The sequence below is a fragment of the Suncus etruscus genome, chromosome 10 (assembly GCF_024139225.1).
Source record: "Suncus etruscus isolate mSunEtr1 chromosome 10, mSunEtr1.pri.cur, whole genome shotgun sequence".
Classification (NCBI taxonomy): domain Eukaryota; kingdom Metazoa; phylum Chordata; class Mammalia; order Eulipotyphla; family Soricidae; genus Suncus; species Suncus etruscus.
This window is the reverse complement of record NC_064857.1, coordinates 42,781,992-42,796,271: the sequence shown is the minus strand read 5'-3', so window position 1 is coordinate 42,796,271 and position 14,280 is coordinate 42,781,992. Positions and strand designations below refer to the sequence as shown.

Below are 14,280 nucleotides of genomic sequence, written 5' to 3'. Positions count from 1 at the left end.
ATACCTACCAGCACTGATTGTTTCTGGCCTTTTAGATAATAACTTTTGTCACTGGAAATAGTTGATAAATTGCTGCTTTGATTTTTACTTTGCTGATAATCAGTGATGATAAGCACATTTCCGTGTGCCCATTTTTTTTAATGTGTATGTAGACTTGGGTCTAGAATATAAATCTTTAATCAGTCCTTAGTAACTTTGTTTTCATTTTTAATTTATTTAAAAATGCACCACATTGCTGACATAACTTATCATAATACATTTGTTTTAGGAAGACCAAAAGCAACATGATTTAAAAAAAAAAAACCCAGAAAATTGAAAGAAAAATTAAAGATATAGAAGAGAAAGGAAAGAAAAAAATTTTAGTAGCAAGTATATTTTTGAAAATTATTGAATCACAATGAATTCATTAAAGCACCAGCAGAAAGTTTAGTATTTTTTTTTAAAGGATGAGTTAAAATTACAGTAATAACTGTGTGAGAGTGGCAATTGCTGTTGTTTGCATAGGCCCAGCAAAATATGGGGAAAATGGAAGGAAAAGAAGCCTTGGCCTAAATACAAGGAGACCTTAGCCCTGAAGTAGTTTTCTAGCATAAGATTGATTCTGGGTTCCAGGCATACTAGGTTGTCCAACCCCTGAGTCATTCTCTGTGGTCCCAGTGAAATGTTTTTTACACATTAGCTGTTGTTGGTGTTAGGTTTCTGTAGTCAAGATTCTGGTTTCTGTGCATTTCCTTCATTGAAGTCAGGATGATGTGGAGCATCCTCTAGTTTCACCTCACCATTAGATGAGGAAGTCCTGCCCTGCAAGTAGGTTGTTGCTGTTGCTAAGTCATATGGATATTAAGAGAACACCCTTTGGAGTAAGTCAATGCCAGGGTAGCAGTAAGGTCTTCCCTAGTAGAGGTTTGCTTCCTGGATATGTTATAGACAATTGTGGTTGTTTCCATAGATAGCCAATGGTTCAAGGGTGTATGGGCAAAGCCTATTTTTCTGAGGTCTGAGACAAGTCATTATGCCAATGTTCAGGGTAAAAGGCCAAACTGCATTACAAAATATGTGTTTTTATCTATTAGGTAGGACCTTGTTTGCATTTGTAATATTTTCTCATTTTAATGTACCTATGCAAAAGAGGAACAATGCCACAAGATATTAATGGTGCCTCTGGGGGCCAAAGAAAAAAGTCCAACTATCCCTTTAACTTGGTTCTAACATGAATTCTAAAGTGAAAGACTATTCTACCAGAATTCCTTATTGAACATATCACAAAGAAAAAAAACAAAAACAAAAACAAAAAACAGTGGGCAAAATTGTCACTGTATCAGAGAATATTCAATAGAGTTATAGCAGTTAAGGGAATATATTTAAGATATTCAAAAGAGATATACATGTCCCTTTTATGTCATTAGAAATAGTCAGGGGGGGTATGTGTTGAATCTGACACCATTTTGGTCTGTGATTTGGCCTGCAGAAGTCTGCAAAATGACTCCTAGTTGTCCCATATCAGGAAATGGTTTTTAAATGGGGACTTCTCATAAACCTAGTATGGTAGCAACCACAGTTACACAGTGAAGGAAGGTGAAAAACAGGAGGCCATTGAAGGTAGATAATAGAAATAGAGTATTAGTTTTTTCTCAGGTTGAGAGTCTATTTTTTCACTTTAGGAGCTGATTGGAAGCTTGTTTGAGTGGAGATAATGATGTGCTTCATGAGGAGCCAAGAACTGAGGGTAAAAGTGGTTAAATATGGGGTAATTGGCAGTGGGGATGTGGGAGTAAAGGGTTAAAAATAAGCTTCTGGGTGGTAGGCCGGAAAGATAGCATGAAGGTAAGGTATTTGGCTTTCATGCAGAAGGTCATTGGTTCTAATCCCAGCATCCCATATGGTCCCGGAGCCTGCCAGGAGCAATTTCTGAGTGTTGAGCCAGGAGTAACTCCTGAGTGCTGTCGGGTGTGACCCAAAAAGCAAAAAAAAACAAAAACAAAAAAACAAAAACAAAAAACAAAAAACAAAGCTGCTGGGTGGTGAGCCAAGGGGGGAAGGAAAGTATACAGCATAGACATTCTCTATATGACAAACAGATTAAACCCAATGATATTCTAATTAATTATCTCTTGATTATCTAATTAATTATCTAGCACGGGGATGCTAGGTTTTAGAATGGACACTGGTGGGAAGGAAAGTTGCCTGCTACTTCCTGAAGCCAGCCTTTCTTGAGCAGGGTGGAGATTGGGGAAAGCCTGGGGTCCCTTTAAATTCCTAACCAGCACCAATCTCGATGGTCCCCTGGGCGTGCACCCAGGGATAGCCCTGGAGTCTGGGAGGAAGGAGATGGAAGGCTATTGGGGTGGTCCAAGCCCAACAGCCCCCCTAAGCTTGGTAAAAAGACCTTTGGCATGGAGACCTGACATTCCCCATGCTGGCAAAAGCTCCAGGCTCCCAGAAGAGGAAAGAGTTCCTAATGAGCTGGAAGCCTGGAAGTTCACCAGCCCACACCCAGACCCTCCCTCTTGAGCAGAGTGGGGGTTGGAGAAAGCCTGGGGTCCCCTTTAAACTCCTTCCTGGCACCCCTAGATGGCCCCTGGGAGTGAGCCAAAGGATAGTTCTTAGTAACTCTTTTTTTTGGGGGGGGTCACACCCAGCAGAACTCAGGGGTTACTCCTGGTTCTATGCTCAAAAATTGCTCCTGGCAGGCTCAGTGGACAATATGGGATGCTGGGATTAGAGCCACCAACCTTCTGCATGCAAGGCAAATGCCTTACCTCCATGCTATCTCACCGGTCCTAGTTCTTAGTAACTTTTGTGCACTATGTCAGATAATGAGTTTAATTCCATGTGGCTACCCAGTTTTATCACAACTACTCATTGAAGATACTTTTTTTTCCCCCTGCTTTAGTTTTTGGGCCACACCTGGTGACGCTCAGTGGTTACTCCTGGATCTGCACTTAAAATTGCTCATGGCTCAGAGACGCTGGGGATCGAACCAAGGACCGTCCTGGGTCAGCTGGGTGCAAGGCAGATGCCCTACTGCCTGTGCCACTGCTCTGGCTCCTGAAGATACTTTCTTATAATTTTTTTTCATCACGTAGACTGCATCCTCTCCCTCTACCCCTTCCAAAGGAAGGGAAGAAAGGTCATTAATGGCCAAAGGCAGTCGCAAAAGCAACACCTAGAGCCAGCTTCATGCTCAGGAGAGAATGCTCTGGCTCCTTCTCATGGCTTTGGGTGCTCTACACGATCAGAGAAACTTCTCTAGTCACATACTATAGAAATGATCCCTGAAAGTATAGTCAGTCTTTCTTACAAGTTTCTTGATTCAGGTAACGTGTGATCTGTCTTTGAAGTCAGACCTTTAAAACTCAATCTTATAAGGTTCTCCGAATGATTTGTAAATGGTTTGATAAATTTAGACTACTCATGTGACCTATTTGGCATCATCTTTTCCTCTCTAAGGAGTTTTCTTGACTCTTTCCACAGATGCTTTCCACCTCCTTCCACAATACAGACAAGCACCAATAAGAATATACTACATTTTTCAGTCAAGGGATTTTTTTTCTCTTAAGCAGATGTGAAAACAAAAACTTGAACCCAAAAGAACATTAATATGAAGGCAAAGTACAATTGTAAAATACAATTAGGTTGCTTAATCCCCCTGCATAATTTATCAGTAGATATTATTTTGCCTGGAGTGTCAAATTAATACAGCATTTAAAACATAAATTAAAAGAAAGGTGCTTAAAATCTATCCATATATAAATGAATTTCATGGCTTCATTTATTCTAACAGCTGCAAAGTATTCCTTTCTATGGATGTACCACAATTTTTCTAGACACTCATCTGTTGTTGGCCATTCCAGATTCTGACTATTGTAAATAGTGTTGCTATGAATATAGAATGGATTTGGAGACTATTATGTTGACTAAAATAAGTCAGAGGGAGAAAGATAAGCACAGAACAGTCTTACTCATATGTAGGATTTAAGAAAAATCAAAGACAGTATAATAAAAATACCCAGAGACAACAGAGATGAGGTTTGAAAGGACTAGCCTATGATAACAAGCTTATCACACAAAGAGTGGTAAATGCAGTTAGAGAAATAATTACACCAATAGCTACCATGATATATAGAGAAATACATTGCCTGTCTGAAAGACAGGCAGATGGAGAAGTGAGATAGGAACTTGAGGGCAATCATCATGGGAAAGTTGCACTTGTGAAAGCGGGGTGTGTATTTTATGGCTGAAACTCAATTACAATCATGTTTGTAACCATTGTGCTTAAATAAAACATTATTAAAAATAAAAAGAAAGATGCTCAGAGAAGAGCTTTTGAAAAAATATAGACATTTTTAGAAAGGACTATCAATATTTCTAAAATTAAGAAAATTATTTTTTACTTTGATCCTGTGGTATGCAATAATATTTAAAAAATTGCTTCTTGGGACCAGAGTGGTGGTGCAAGTGGTAAGGAGTCTCTCTTGCCCATGCTAACCTAGGATGGACAGCAGTTCGATCCCTTGGTGTCCCATATGGTCTCCCAAGCCAGGAGCAATGTCTGAGCTCATAGCCAGGAGTAACCTCTTAGTGTCACTGAATGTGGTCCAAAAACCAAAAGAAAATGTTTTTCATGCACATTTTAACACTACCATCCATCATCAGTGTACCCATCTTCCTTCCTCAAGTATGGTTACCCTAACGTTCCTTGCATTCTCTTTTAAATGCAGCACTCTTAAATTTATGTAGTTATATTTTCTCGTGGATGGATTAACAGTTTAGATAATAAAAGTCATATACAAACTTTTGCTACTGAGACACTGGATGTTTTCACAGGATATAGGATTGTGAATAGAGTTACAGGTGAGAACTAATTGTGTTCTGATACAAGGCTTTTAGCACATCCTGGATGGTAGCTTTAGGTATGAACTTGGTATTTGGAGCATGCCTAAAGAATGAAAAATGTAATTGCATCAGATCTATATTTCACTGGTTTGTTCCATGCCAAGGTAGTTTATAATAATACAGTCATAGAGCAACACTCTTCAAATTTCCAAATGACTCACATGTTGCCAAAATTCAATTTGGTAGTTATAAGTAGTTATAAGAGCAATTATGGAGTAAGACTGTAAAATAAATTACAATATTAATTTAATATGTTTCAGTCTTTGAAGCAACTAATTGTCTCCATATTAAGAAGTCTATTCATAGTAGTGATTTCTGAATGCTCCTTTAGATGTCATCTTTAGGAGAATGGTCTTGTCTTTCCAGAAAGCATTGATTTCTACTTTTATTAAGGATGGCAGTCTCCAATCCCATTATAGTATAAAGAAAGAAATGTTTTGTTTAGAGTAATCTGAGTAGTTTCAATGTGACATTGATTTTCACAAAACCCTTATAAAGTTCTATTTTGGTAGTTTTAAAATACATGATTGAAGAAAGAGGATTTCTTTTTTCTTTTTTTTTTTTTAGTGAATTTTAACTTATCAGAGATGGAGAAGGGGGTAGAAAGAGAGAGAGGATAAAGAGAAAGAAGAGAGGATAAAGAGGAAGAAAGAGGGAGAGAGGGAGGGAAAGAGACAAAGGGATAGTTGGTGGGAAGAAAGAAGGGAAATATAGAGGTAGGAGAGAGAGAAACAAGGAGAGGTCAGTCGAAAATTTTTTACTATACTTCTGAAAACAAAGTTTCTTTGGAGATTTTACTTTTTATTACAATAATAATAATTTAGAGAATTAGAAACCAACCTATTTTAAGACTAATAATATCCCAAAAGTAAAAGCCAGAGGATATAAAAACCCTGCTAAAATGCAGGCTAGAAACTAGAGACTGAGGTTCAGAAATAAAAACAAAATGTCACTCTTTAATTAAAACAATTGATAGCATCTCTTTTTTTTTCTGTACAGATGCAGAAAGTGAGGTGCTCATATAAATGACTCAGTTAAGAATTAAATGTGAATTTAAAGAAAGAATTCATGCACTGGTAAAGGCAAAAAAGAAAATAAAGAAAAGAGAAAAGTGAATCAATTAACTATTGCTGTTAGGAAATTATTCACCTAATAACTTTTGAAGGTCACAAACACTCCTCAAACTTGATCCAGATGGAGGTTTAACCCCTGAGTGATATCTAACCTCAATTATGCAATTACTGAAGCACTTGAAGATATATTGCAGTCACCCACTATTCCCTTCCCAGTTTTATGTTTTCTGTCCTTTGCTGTTTTCTTGAGATAGTTGTTTTCCTCTTTTTCTGCTCTCCATTTCCCTTTCAAGTCCTCCTGAAATGGGGTTCCTAGTTCCTAGTTGATCTAACATGGCTTTGTTTACATTCAGCTTGATGACTCCGTTTGTAATTTTTTTCTTGGTGGTAGGTGGGACCTCCCAAGCAGGACTTAGAAACCTGGGGTGACTTGAGGTTTCACCAGATGGTTCACCAGTGCTGTGTTACTCAGACTCAGCAGTGCTGAGATCACTACTCAGTTTATTCAGTTCATTGTTCCAGACTATGCTCTGGACAGGGATGTGCGGTGCTGAAAATCAAGCACTGAGCCTCAGACAAATAAGGACAATCCTCTGCCCTTTGTGTTAGCATCCAGCCTGATGTCGTCTTATGAGAGTAGACATTTAATAGTCTTACAAATTTAGACTTAACAAATGACTAAAAGTATGAAGTAGATGGTATCATTTTGTACACGTGATTCACTTTCTTCTGCAATTGCCTCATTCTCTGATTCCAGCCTTGGACTTTAAAAAAGTGTGGGCATGAATTGAATATGCTGATGGTGCACTGTCATGGGTAATCAAATCTATCTGTTTTGTCTCATTTAACATTCTTTTAAAAAACTTTTTAAAATATCTTTAAGCAACATGATTACAAACATATTTGTAGTTAGGTTTTAGTGCAATGTTTCCACCATCAATACCCTATCTCTCCCTCCTCCTCACCCCCTGCCTGTATTTGAGACAGGCATTCTATTTCTCTCACTCACTACCACTGCCATGATAGCTGTCAGTGTAGTTATTTCTCTACCTGAACTCACCACTCTTTGTTATAAGCATCATATTATGGACCTTCCCTTTCAGATCTCATTTCTATTGTCTTTGTGTATTATTACAATAATGTGTTTTATTTTTCTTAAGACCTATGAGAATGAGAGTATTCTGTGTCTATTTCTCTCCCTCTGACTTATTTCACTCATCATAAGTTCCATGTTTATCCATGTATAGGAAAATTTCATCACTTTATTTTTACTCACGGCTGCATGGTATTCCATTGTGTATATATACCAACAGTTTCTTTAGCCACATATCTGTTGTTGGGCAACTAGCTTGTTTCTAGATTCTGATATTGTAAATAGTGCTACAATGAACATAGGTGTGAGGAAGGCATTTTTGAATTGCGTTTTTAGTGTTCCTAGGGTATATTCCTAGAAGTGTTATAGCTGAATCATATGAAAACTCAATTTCCAGATTTTTGAGGAATATCCATATTGTTTTTCATAAAGGCTGGGCAAGATGGTATTCCCACCAGTAGTGAATGAGAGTACGTTTCTCCCCACAGCCCCACCAGCACTGATTGTTCTTGTTCTTTGTGAGTGGTCATTTAACAATCTAAGATCATCTTTCCAAAAAGCTGATTTGGGAGCAATGCATTAAGAATAAGTAGAATAGGGGCCGGATATAAAACATGGAGGTAAGGCGTATGCCTTGCATGCAGAAGGTTGGTGGTTTGAATCCCAGCATCTCATATGGTCCCCTGAGCATATGGTTCCCTGGCAGCAGGAGCGATTTCTGAGCATAGAGCCAGGAGTAACTTCTGAGCACTGCAGGGTGTGGACCCCCCCAAAGAAAAGATTAAGTAGAATAATGTGTCTTGAAGAAAAGGTACAGAATTCTGATTTACTAGAGTTGAAAGCTCTACTGTCTTCATTATATTTTATATTTATTTTAACACTGTGATTATAAAATTGTTCATGATTGAGTTTCAGGCACCTTTCAGGCCACCAGTGTTCCCAGTTTTCCTCTGACCTACTCCCATCTCTCCCCCACCACCATGCCTGTCTCTGGGACAGACATTTTACTCTCCCCCTTTTCTTTTTTGACACTTTGCACTATTGTTAATGAGGGGGTATCATGCATATAACTTTATCCCCTCTCAGTATCCAGATCTTGTGCAGTGATTAGTTCCAACTAGCATTGTCACAGCAAACCTATCACTACCCTAAATGCATTCACAGTTCTTTGTGGCAAGATTTCTACCATGAACTTGTTCTTTTGATCCTCATTTCTATTGTTTCTGTATATTATTACTATACAACTTGTTTATTTTTCTTAGATCACACAAATCTATCACTTTCCCCCCGTCTCATTTTACTCAGCGTAATAATCTCCATGTTTTTGTTGGCTCAAATGTAGAATTAAGTTCCTCCTTTATGACATATGCAAAATTCACATTTATAACTTCTTGTGCATATAGGAAGTTTTTGTGGAATTGTGGAGAGATGCTGATGGAGATTGGAACTAGGAGAGAGTAAAGAATCTAATTTAAAGATCCAAATTCTTTTAGACTTCATGGTCTTTGACATAAATTCCAGAAGGTACCTAGTATTTGATATTCTAAAAGAAGATACTCAAAATTTTAAATGTTTAAAATACACTTGCAGAAATATCTACAAATACAGTGAAGGCTAATAGATTTGCCACCTATTTACATTGCTTCCAAACACTTTATGAATCTTAATGTGAAGTAATCAACATGCCAAAGTGAAAATTATTGAAAAGACTTTCTAAATATATTGAGGATATTATGCTTCAATGCATTATAATGTTACATTCTAATTATAAACAAGAAACTAACAGCTACATGTATAGCTTGAATTCCCTAAGGCTGAATAGAACTGTATTATTGAGTAGAATGTAGACAGATTGAACTAAGAAAGTTGAAAAAGACTCTATAGAAAGTAATTAAGGAACTATGAAAGTTATTGAATATTTACCATAACCAAGTCTAAAGATGCCCTTTATTTGGGGAGGTGAAGGAAGATTAGTCAAAGATAAAAGAATTCTAATGTGGAAATCTAATCAGCTAATGATGCCATTTTTCCAATAAAGAAAATTTCGAAGAGGGACAAATCTTTTCTAGTGGATCATAAATTGAGTTTAGGTAACTTGTAATGGCAGGCTCTTGGAAGAAACTAGATGGTGATATTTGCTGTGGTCAGTAGGATTATAACCTAGTATATGGGAAAGATAAAACTAAAGGAAGGGGTTTTGTTTTATTGTTTTAGTTTACCTTTGGGTCACATCCTGTGGTGCCAGATCTACTTTTTTGTTCCTGGTTGTGCTGGGTGGGAGTGAGGTTGAGTATGGGGTGCCATCTTCATGCAAAACATGCACTCTAGTCCTTTGAGTGATCACCTTAACCCCAAAGGGAGAGATTTGGTGTAGAAGGTCAATATTGCCAAAAGCCGCAGAAAAATCAAGGAAGATAAATGTGGTTTATCAATTATATAGAATCAGCAGCTAGGAGATAGTCCAGAATGAAATCAGCAGTGATGCAGCTGCAAAGACTTTTGACTCTCGAATACAGGCAGAGGTGGGAAAGGAGGGAGATGTGGGGGGCATTGGTGGCTGGAAAGTTGCATTGGTGAAGAGAAGTGTGCTTTTTATGACTGAAACCCAAATTCAATCATGTTTGTAATCATGGTACTTAAATAAAAATATTATTTAAAAATATCAAATTGAATGAATGGAAATAGGTATAGTGAACACTGCTAATTATCTTGATAGTATTCCTCCTTCTAGCCTTACCCTACCAATAGAACCCTGGGATTACTTTAGGGATAATGAGATCATGTGAAGCAGTTTTGACCAAGAATATATATAAAAGTATTGAGAATTTAGGATAAATTTTTGGTTTTCCAATAGGCATTGTTCCCTTTCCTCTTTCGTTTTGATGTCCCTCCTTCCTACAAAATAAAACAAGGCAACAGGAGGAGGGTGAATGTCCACATATTTCAGATCATAAAAAAAATAGCATTGAGCACTCTGCTAAGAAGATATGCCCCTAGAGTTATTTGTTGTATAAGGCTATTTGTAACCTTTCACTAGAATACCTAGAGATACATAAAATGCATGTTCACAATTCTGAAGATATCTATTCAAGTTTAGTATTAACCATTGGCATTGCTAACAGAAAGCCTTTTGAGTCTTAAAGGCAGACAGACTGGATTCACCTTCCCTTCCTATACAATGAATCATGGATTCCTGCACTCATATATTTTGAAATAAATATAAAAGTACAGGCACTAGTTATTCTCTTAAGACTAAATAAGATCATCTGTCCTTCAAGCCTGAAAATTTAGTTTTAATACACCAATTTTGGGCAATAAGACTTTAAGATTTTCTAAATCACTTTCAGATTCATGATTATAAGTAATGTATCCTATAACTAGGAAGCAAATGAAGTAGCTTCGCTTTCTTGTTTTTGTTTTTTGTTTGTTTGTTTTGGGGCCACACATGGTGACACTCAGGGGTTACTTCTGGCTCTTTGCTCAGAAATCACTCCTGACTTCGGGGATCATATGGGACACCAGGGGATTGAACCCCTGTCCTGGGTCAGCCGTGTGCAAGGCAAACTCCCTGCGTCTATGCTATCCCTCCAGACCCTGAAGTAAATTCTTGGCTCTTATGTTAGAGGTAGATATCTATATTTTGATGGAAAAGAAATAAAGGATTAATTGGGAAATACATGATCAGAAAAGTTCAGCTTGAGTGCTAACATGCTCTATCTTGATCCAATATAACACCAATACCTGTGTCTTTATTCGTTTATTTATTTTTTGGTTTTTGGGTCACACCCGGCAGCACTCAGGGGTTACTCCTGGCTCTATGCTCAGAAATTACCCCTGGCAGGTATGGGGGACCATATGGGATGCCGGGATTCGAACTACCGTCCTTCTGCATGGAAGGCAAACACCTTACCTCCATGCTATCTCGCCGGCCCCAAAACTTTGTGTCTTTAAAATTGCTGAAGAAGTAGGAGATTTGAATAATTGAAGGGAAATGAATCTAATAATTTCCCTGCCCATTAAGCCTACAGAGGTGTACACATAATACTCTGGGTAAAACAAAATACAGAGCATTCTAATACATCTGGAGATGGAGGAAGAAAGTAAGAATTGAAAGTCAAATTGATTTACACCAGCTATGTTTTGAGAAATCAGTTTTCACAACAGTGTCTAGTTCTTATGTGGGTCACTGGAGTAGATTGTATTTCCACCTGTCACTTTAGTCCTTAAATAATTTGGCAGATTTATTTAAAAAAATGGCTTTTCTTAATCCAAAAATTGAACATACGGCACTATCTTATATGCTGTTTACATAGGTTCTACACAACAACTAAAAGTGGGTGAAGTTTGGAATTTGTTCATTTGTGATTTCTCTTCATGATTATGCATTTTGTTGTATTTATTTTATAACATGAATTATTATTTTTGGATTTAGGAGCCACACCTGGAAGTTCTCAGATGCTGATATGGTGCTTGGATGTGGTCCCTGTGGTGCCTAAGGGATGTGTCAGGAATGAAACTTGGGCCCCCTGCAGGTAATGCCTGTGCTCAAGTTCTTTGGGCTATCTTTCAGGACTCTCAATTTATATTTTAAATTAAGGTGAATTGTCCAATGAGAAATATTTATAAATAATGGCATAAAGACAAAGACAGAGTTGATGTTATTATGTTTGACAACATATCTAGAACTTATCATGCAACTGAAATGACCAAAACCAGCTTCACAGAAAGCTGCACTTAAAGGCAGTAAGAAAAAAATATACATAAGTCAAATCTGAAAAGCAATTCTTGTACCTCTTAACAAGGTTTCTTCTAAAGTAAATTTTTTCTTAACGAACTTAACAGCTTCATTCTAGTCCCAAAATTGTTGGGTAGCAGAAATTACAATTAAAGCATGAGACATTAGTGACACTCTTGACATCTACACCTAAAGGAAAAACCAACCTTTGGGCAAAATACTAAAAATAGGCTCATTTTAGTAAAATGAAGCTGTTTGAATAAATGAAATTAATATCTTTTTTTTTAATCTAAACCATCTGTGGTGTGAAATGGAAAATCATATAGAAAAGTATGTAGAGACTTCTGATTATTCTGCATTAGAAAAGAGGGGGAAGGGAATAAATAGAGACTCTCTTCATTTATCTGAGTTTTAACAAAGTGATCAGCAAAGTGAGGATGGAGGCCAATTTATGCTGGCTGCAGGCAATCTGGCTCCCCCAAACTGTCTATGTGTGAAGATGAATGATCTGGGAAAGCAAGAGCAGATTCCTTTAAAAATGAAATAGGAAAGAGAGAGACATAAAAAGAGAGAAACAGAGAAGGGAGAGAGACACAGAGACAAAGAAGGAGAGATACAGAGAGAGAAAGAGACAGTTGAAGAGAGAAAGAGACAGTGAAAGAGAGAGAGAGAAAATTCAATCTAAAAATAACCCCCAGGGACTCAGTGCTGTGAAGGATTGTCACTTCTGCTATCTTGGTCTACGAAACCACATCTTGAAACCAGGTGTGAGATATGACCCAATTCAACAGCTAGCATGCCTTTGTGGATATGAATATTTTGTAATAATACTTGGAAATTTCATTTAGATATACAGGTTCTTCCTTTCTAGTATGTAACTCTGATAAGACCAGATTTAGTTTGTTGTGGACCTGACAAAATTTAAAAATAAAATGCAAAACCAACTTCAAAAATTGCTTACAATTAATAGAGATGGATTCTACATGTCCTCAGTCTAGGAAATTAACAGGATACAACTAGATTAAAGACAAATCTAGTCATGATTATTGGGCAAGTTGCAAGATTATTTTTACACAGCACTATTTTTGTATGTTGGAGCTCAATTTCTAGAAGGATTTTCTTCATGAACTGCAAGCCATAAAGATGACTTTTTTTTTTATTCTTATCATTACCTCTAGTGTAACTACAGTATAGTTCACACATCTCTGGGATGCCTCAGCTTATTCGCCTTAGATTTAACCTATAAATTTAACTCAGATTTAACCTATGTATTTGTTCATTCATTTCTTTACCACCCTCATTTAGTTTACTCAATGAAACAATCAAAGAGATTTTCTGTTGATAGATATATGGACAAAGAACTTACGGTATAATAGTATAGACATATATATATATATATATATATATATATATATATACAAATAAATATCCTTCACTAGAAAAAAAAGAAGACAATCTTGTAATTTGTAAAAACATGGATGGACCTTATGAACAATAAACTAAAATAACTTAGATAAAGACAAATAACACAGGTTATATGTCACATATACACAATATAAAAACAAAAAAATATTCTCTCCCCAAAACCAAAACATGCCAGCAAAACTATAGAGAGAAGAAATTGTGGTTGCCCCAAGCATTTTTGGGGGGAAAAAGAAATCAATACATTTTGGCAAAAGACACAGATATTGAGTTATAAAATAAGTCCTCAGGGTATAATGAATAACATGATAAACACAGTTAATAAATTTTATTACATACTTGAGTATTGTTAAGAGAATGAATTTTAAATTTTTCCCCTCTTCACCTACTCACACAAATGGTGATAAATTTTAGCCAAAGCTATGATGACAATAATATTGAATACATAAAAGCATCAAATTTAACATCTTTTGTTTATACATTTTTATCATGTCTATTATATCTCAGTGAGTTCTAAAAATTAGTCAAATTATGATATGATATAATATGGCTAAGTTAAGAGAACAGAACTTCAAAGTTCTCATCACAAAAAATATTTGTAACTGAAATGATGGATGTTACCCAGATTTATTCTTATAGACATTTGTATCATATACACAAATATCAAATCACTCTGTTGCACACAGGAATCTAGTAAAAAGTTATATGTTAGTTAAATCTCTATAAAAAAAAAAGATGTGAAAACCAATTCTTATACCAAACTTAAAAATCTATGGGAAAAGATTGCTAACTGTTCCTTTGTAACCATAATAAGAATCTATCTAAAATGATTCCTTATCACCTTTTCTTTGATTTGGCTTTTCTTTGATTCTATTAAAGTCAGAAATCTGGGGGAGTAAATGATTGATGTTGTAAATTCTGAATTTAACTTAAAACAATACATGTGCTTCAATGTCACCAATGTAACTGCCCCTTTCAAGTAAGGTCTACGGTACTGTTGGACCCATAAAAATGGTATAGATTTATATAAAAGCTTTCTTTGGCCTAATTTCTGAGTGGTT

At 36.4% G+C, this 14,280-nt stretch overlaps 1 non-coding gene across 1 annotated transcript; it reads right to left on the bottom strand.

Annotated features, from left to right (window-relative positions):
• Positions 1-3,077: 3,077 nt before the first annotated feature.
• Positions 3,078-3,291, bottom strand: LOC126021375 (small nucleolar RNA U3). The gene has a single exon (XR_007499903.1). It is a non-coding gene; the product is annotated as a small nucleolar RNA U3 (small nucleolar RNA).
• Between the last annotated feature and the right edge of the window lie 10,989 nt (positions 3,292-14,280).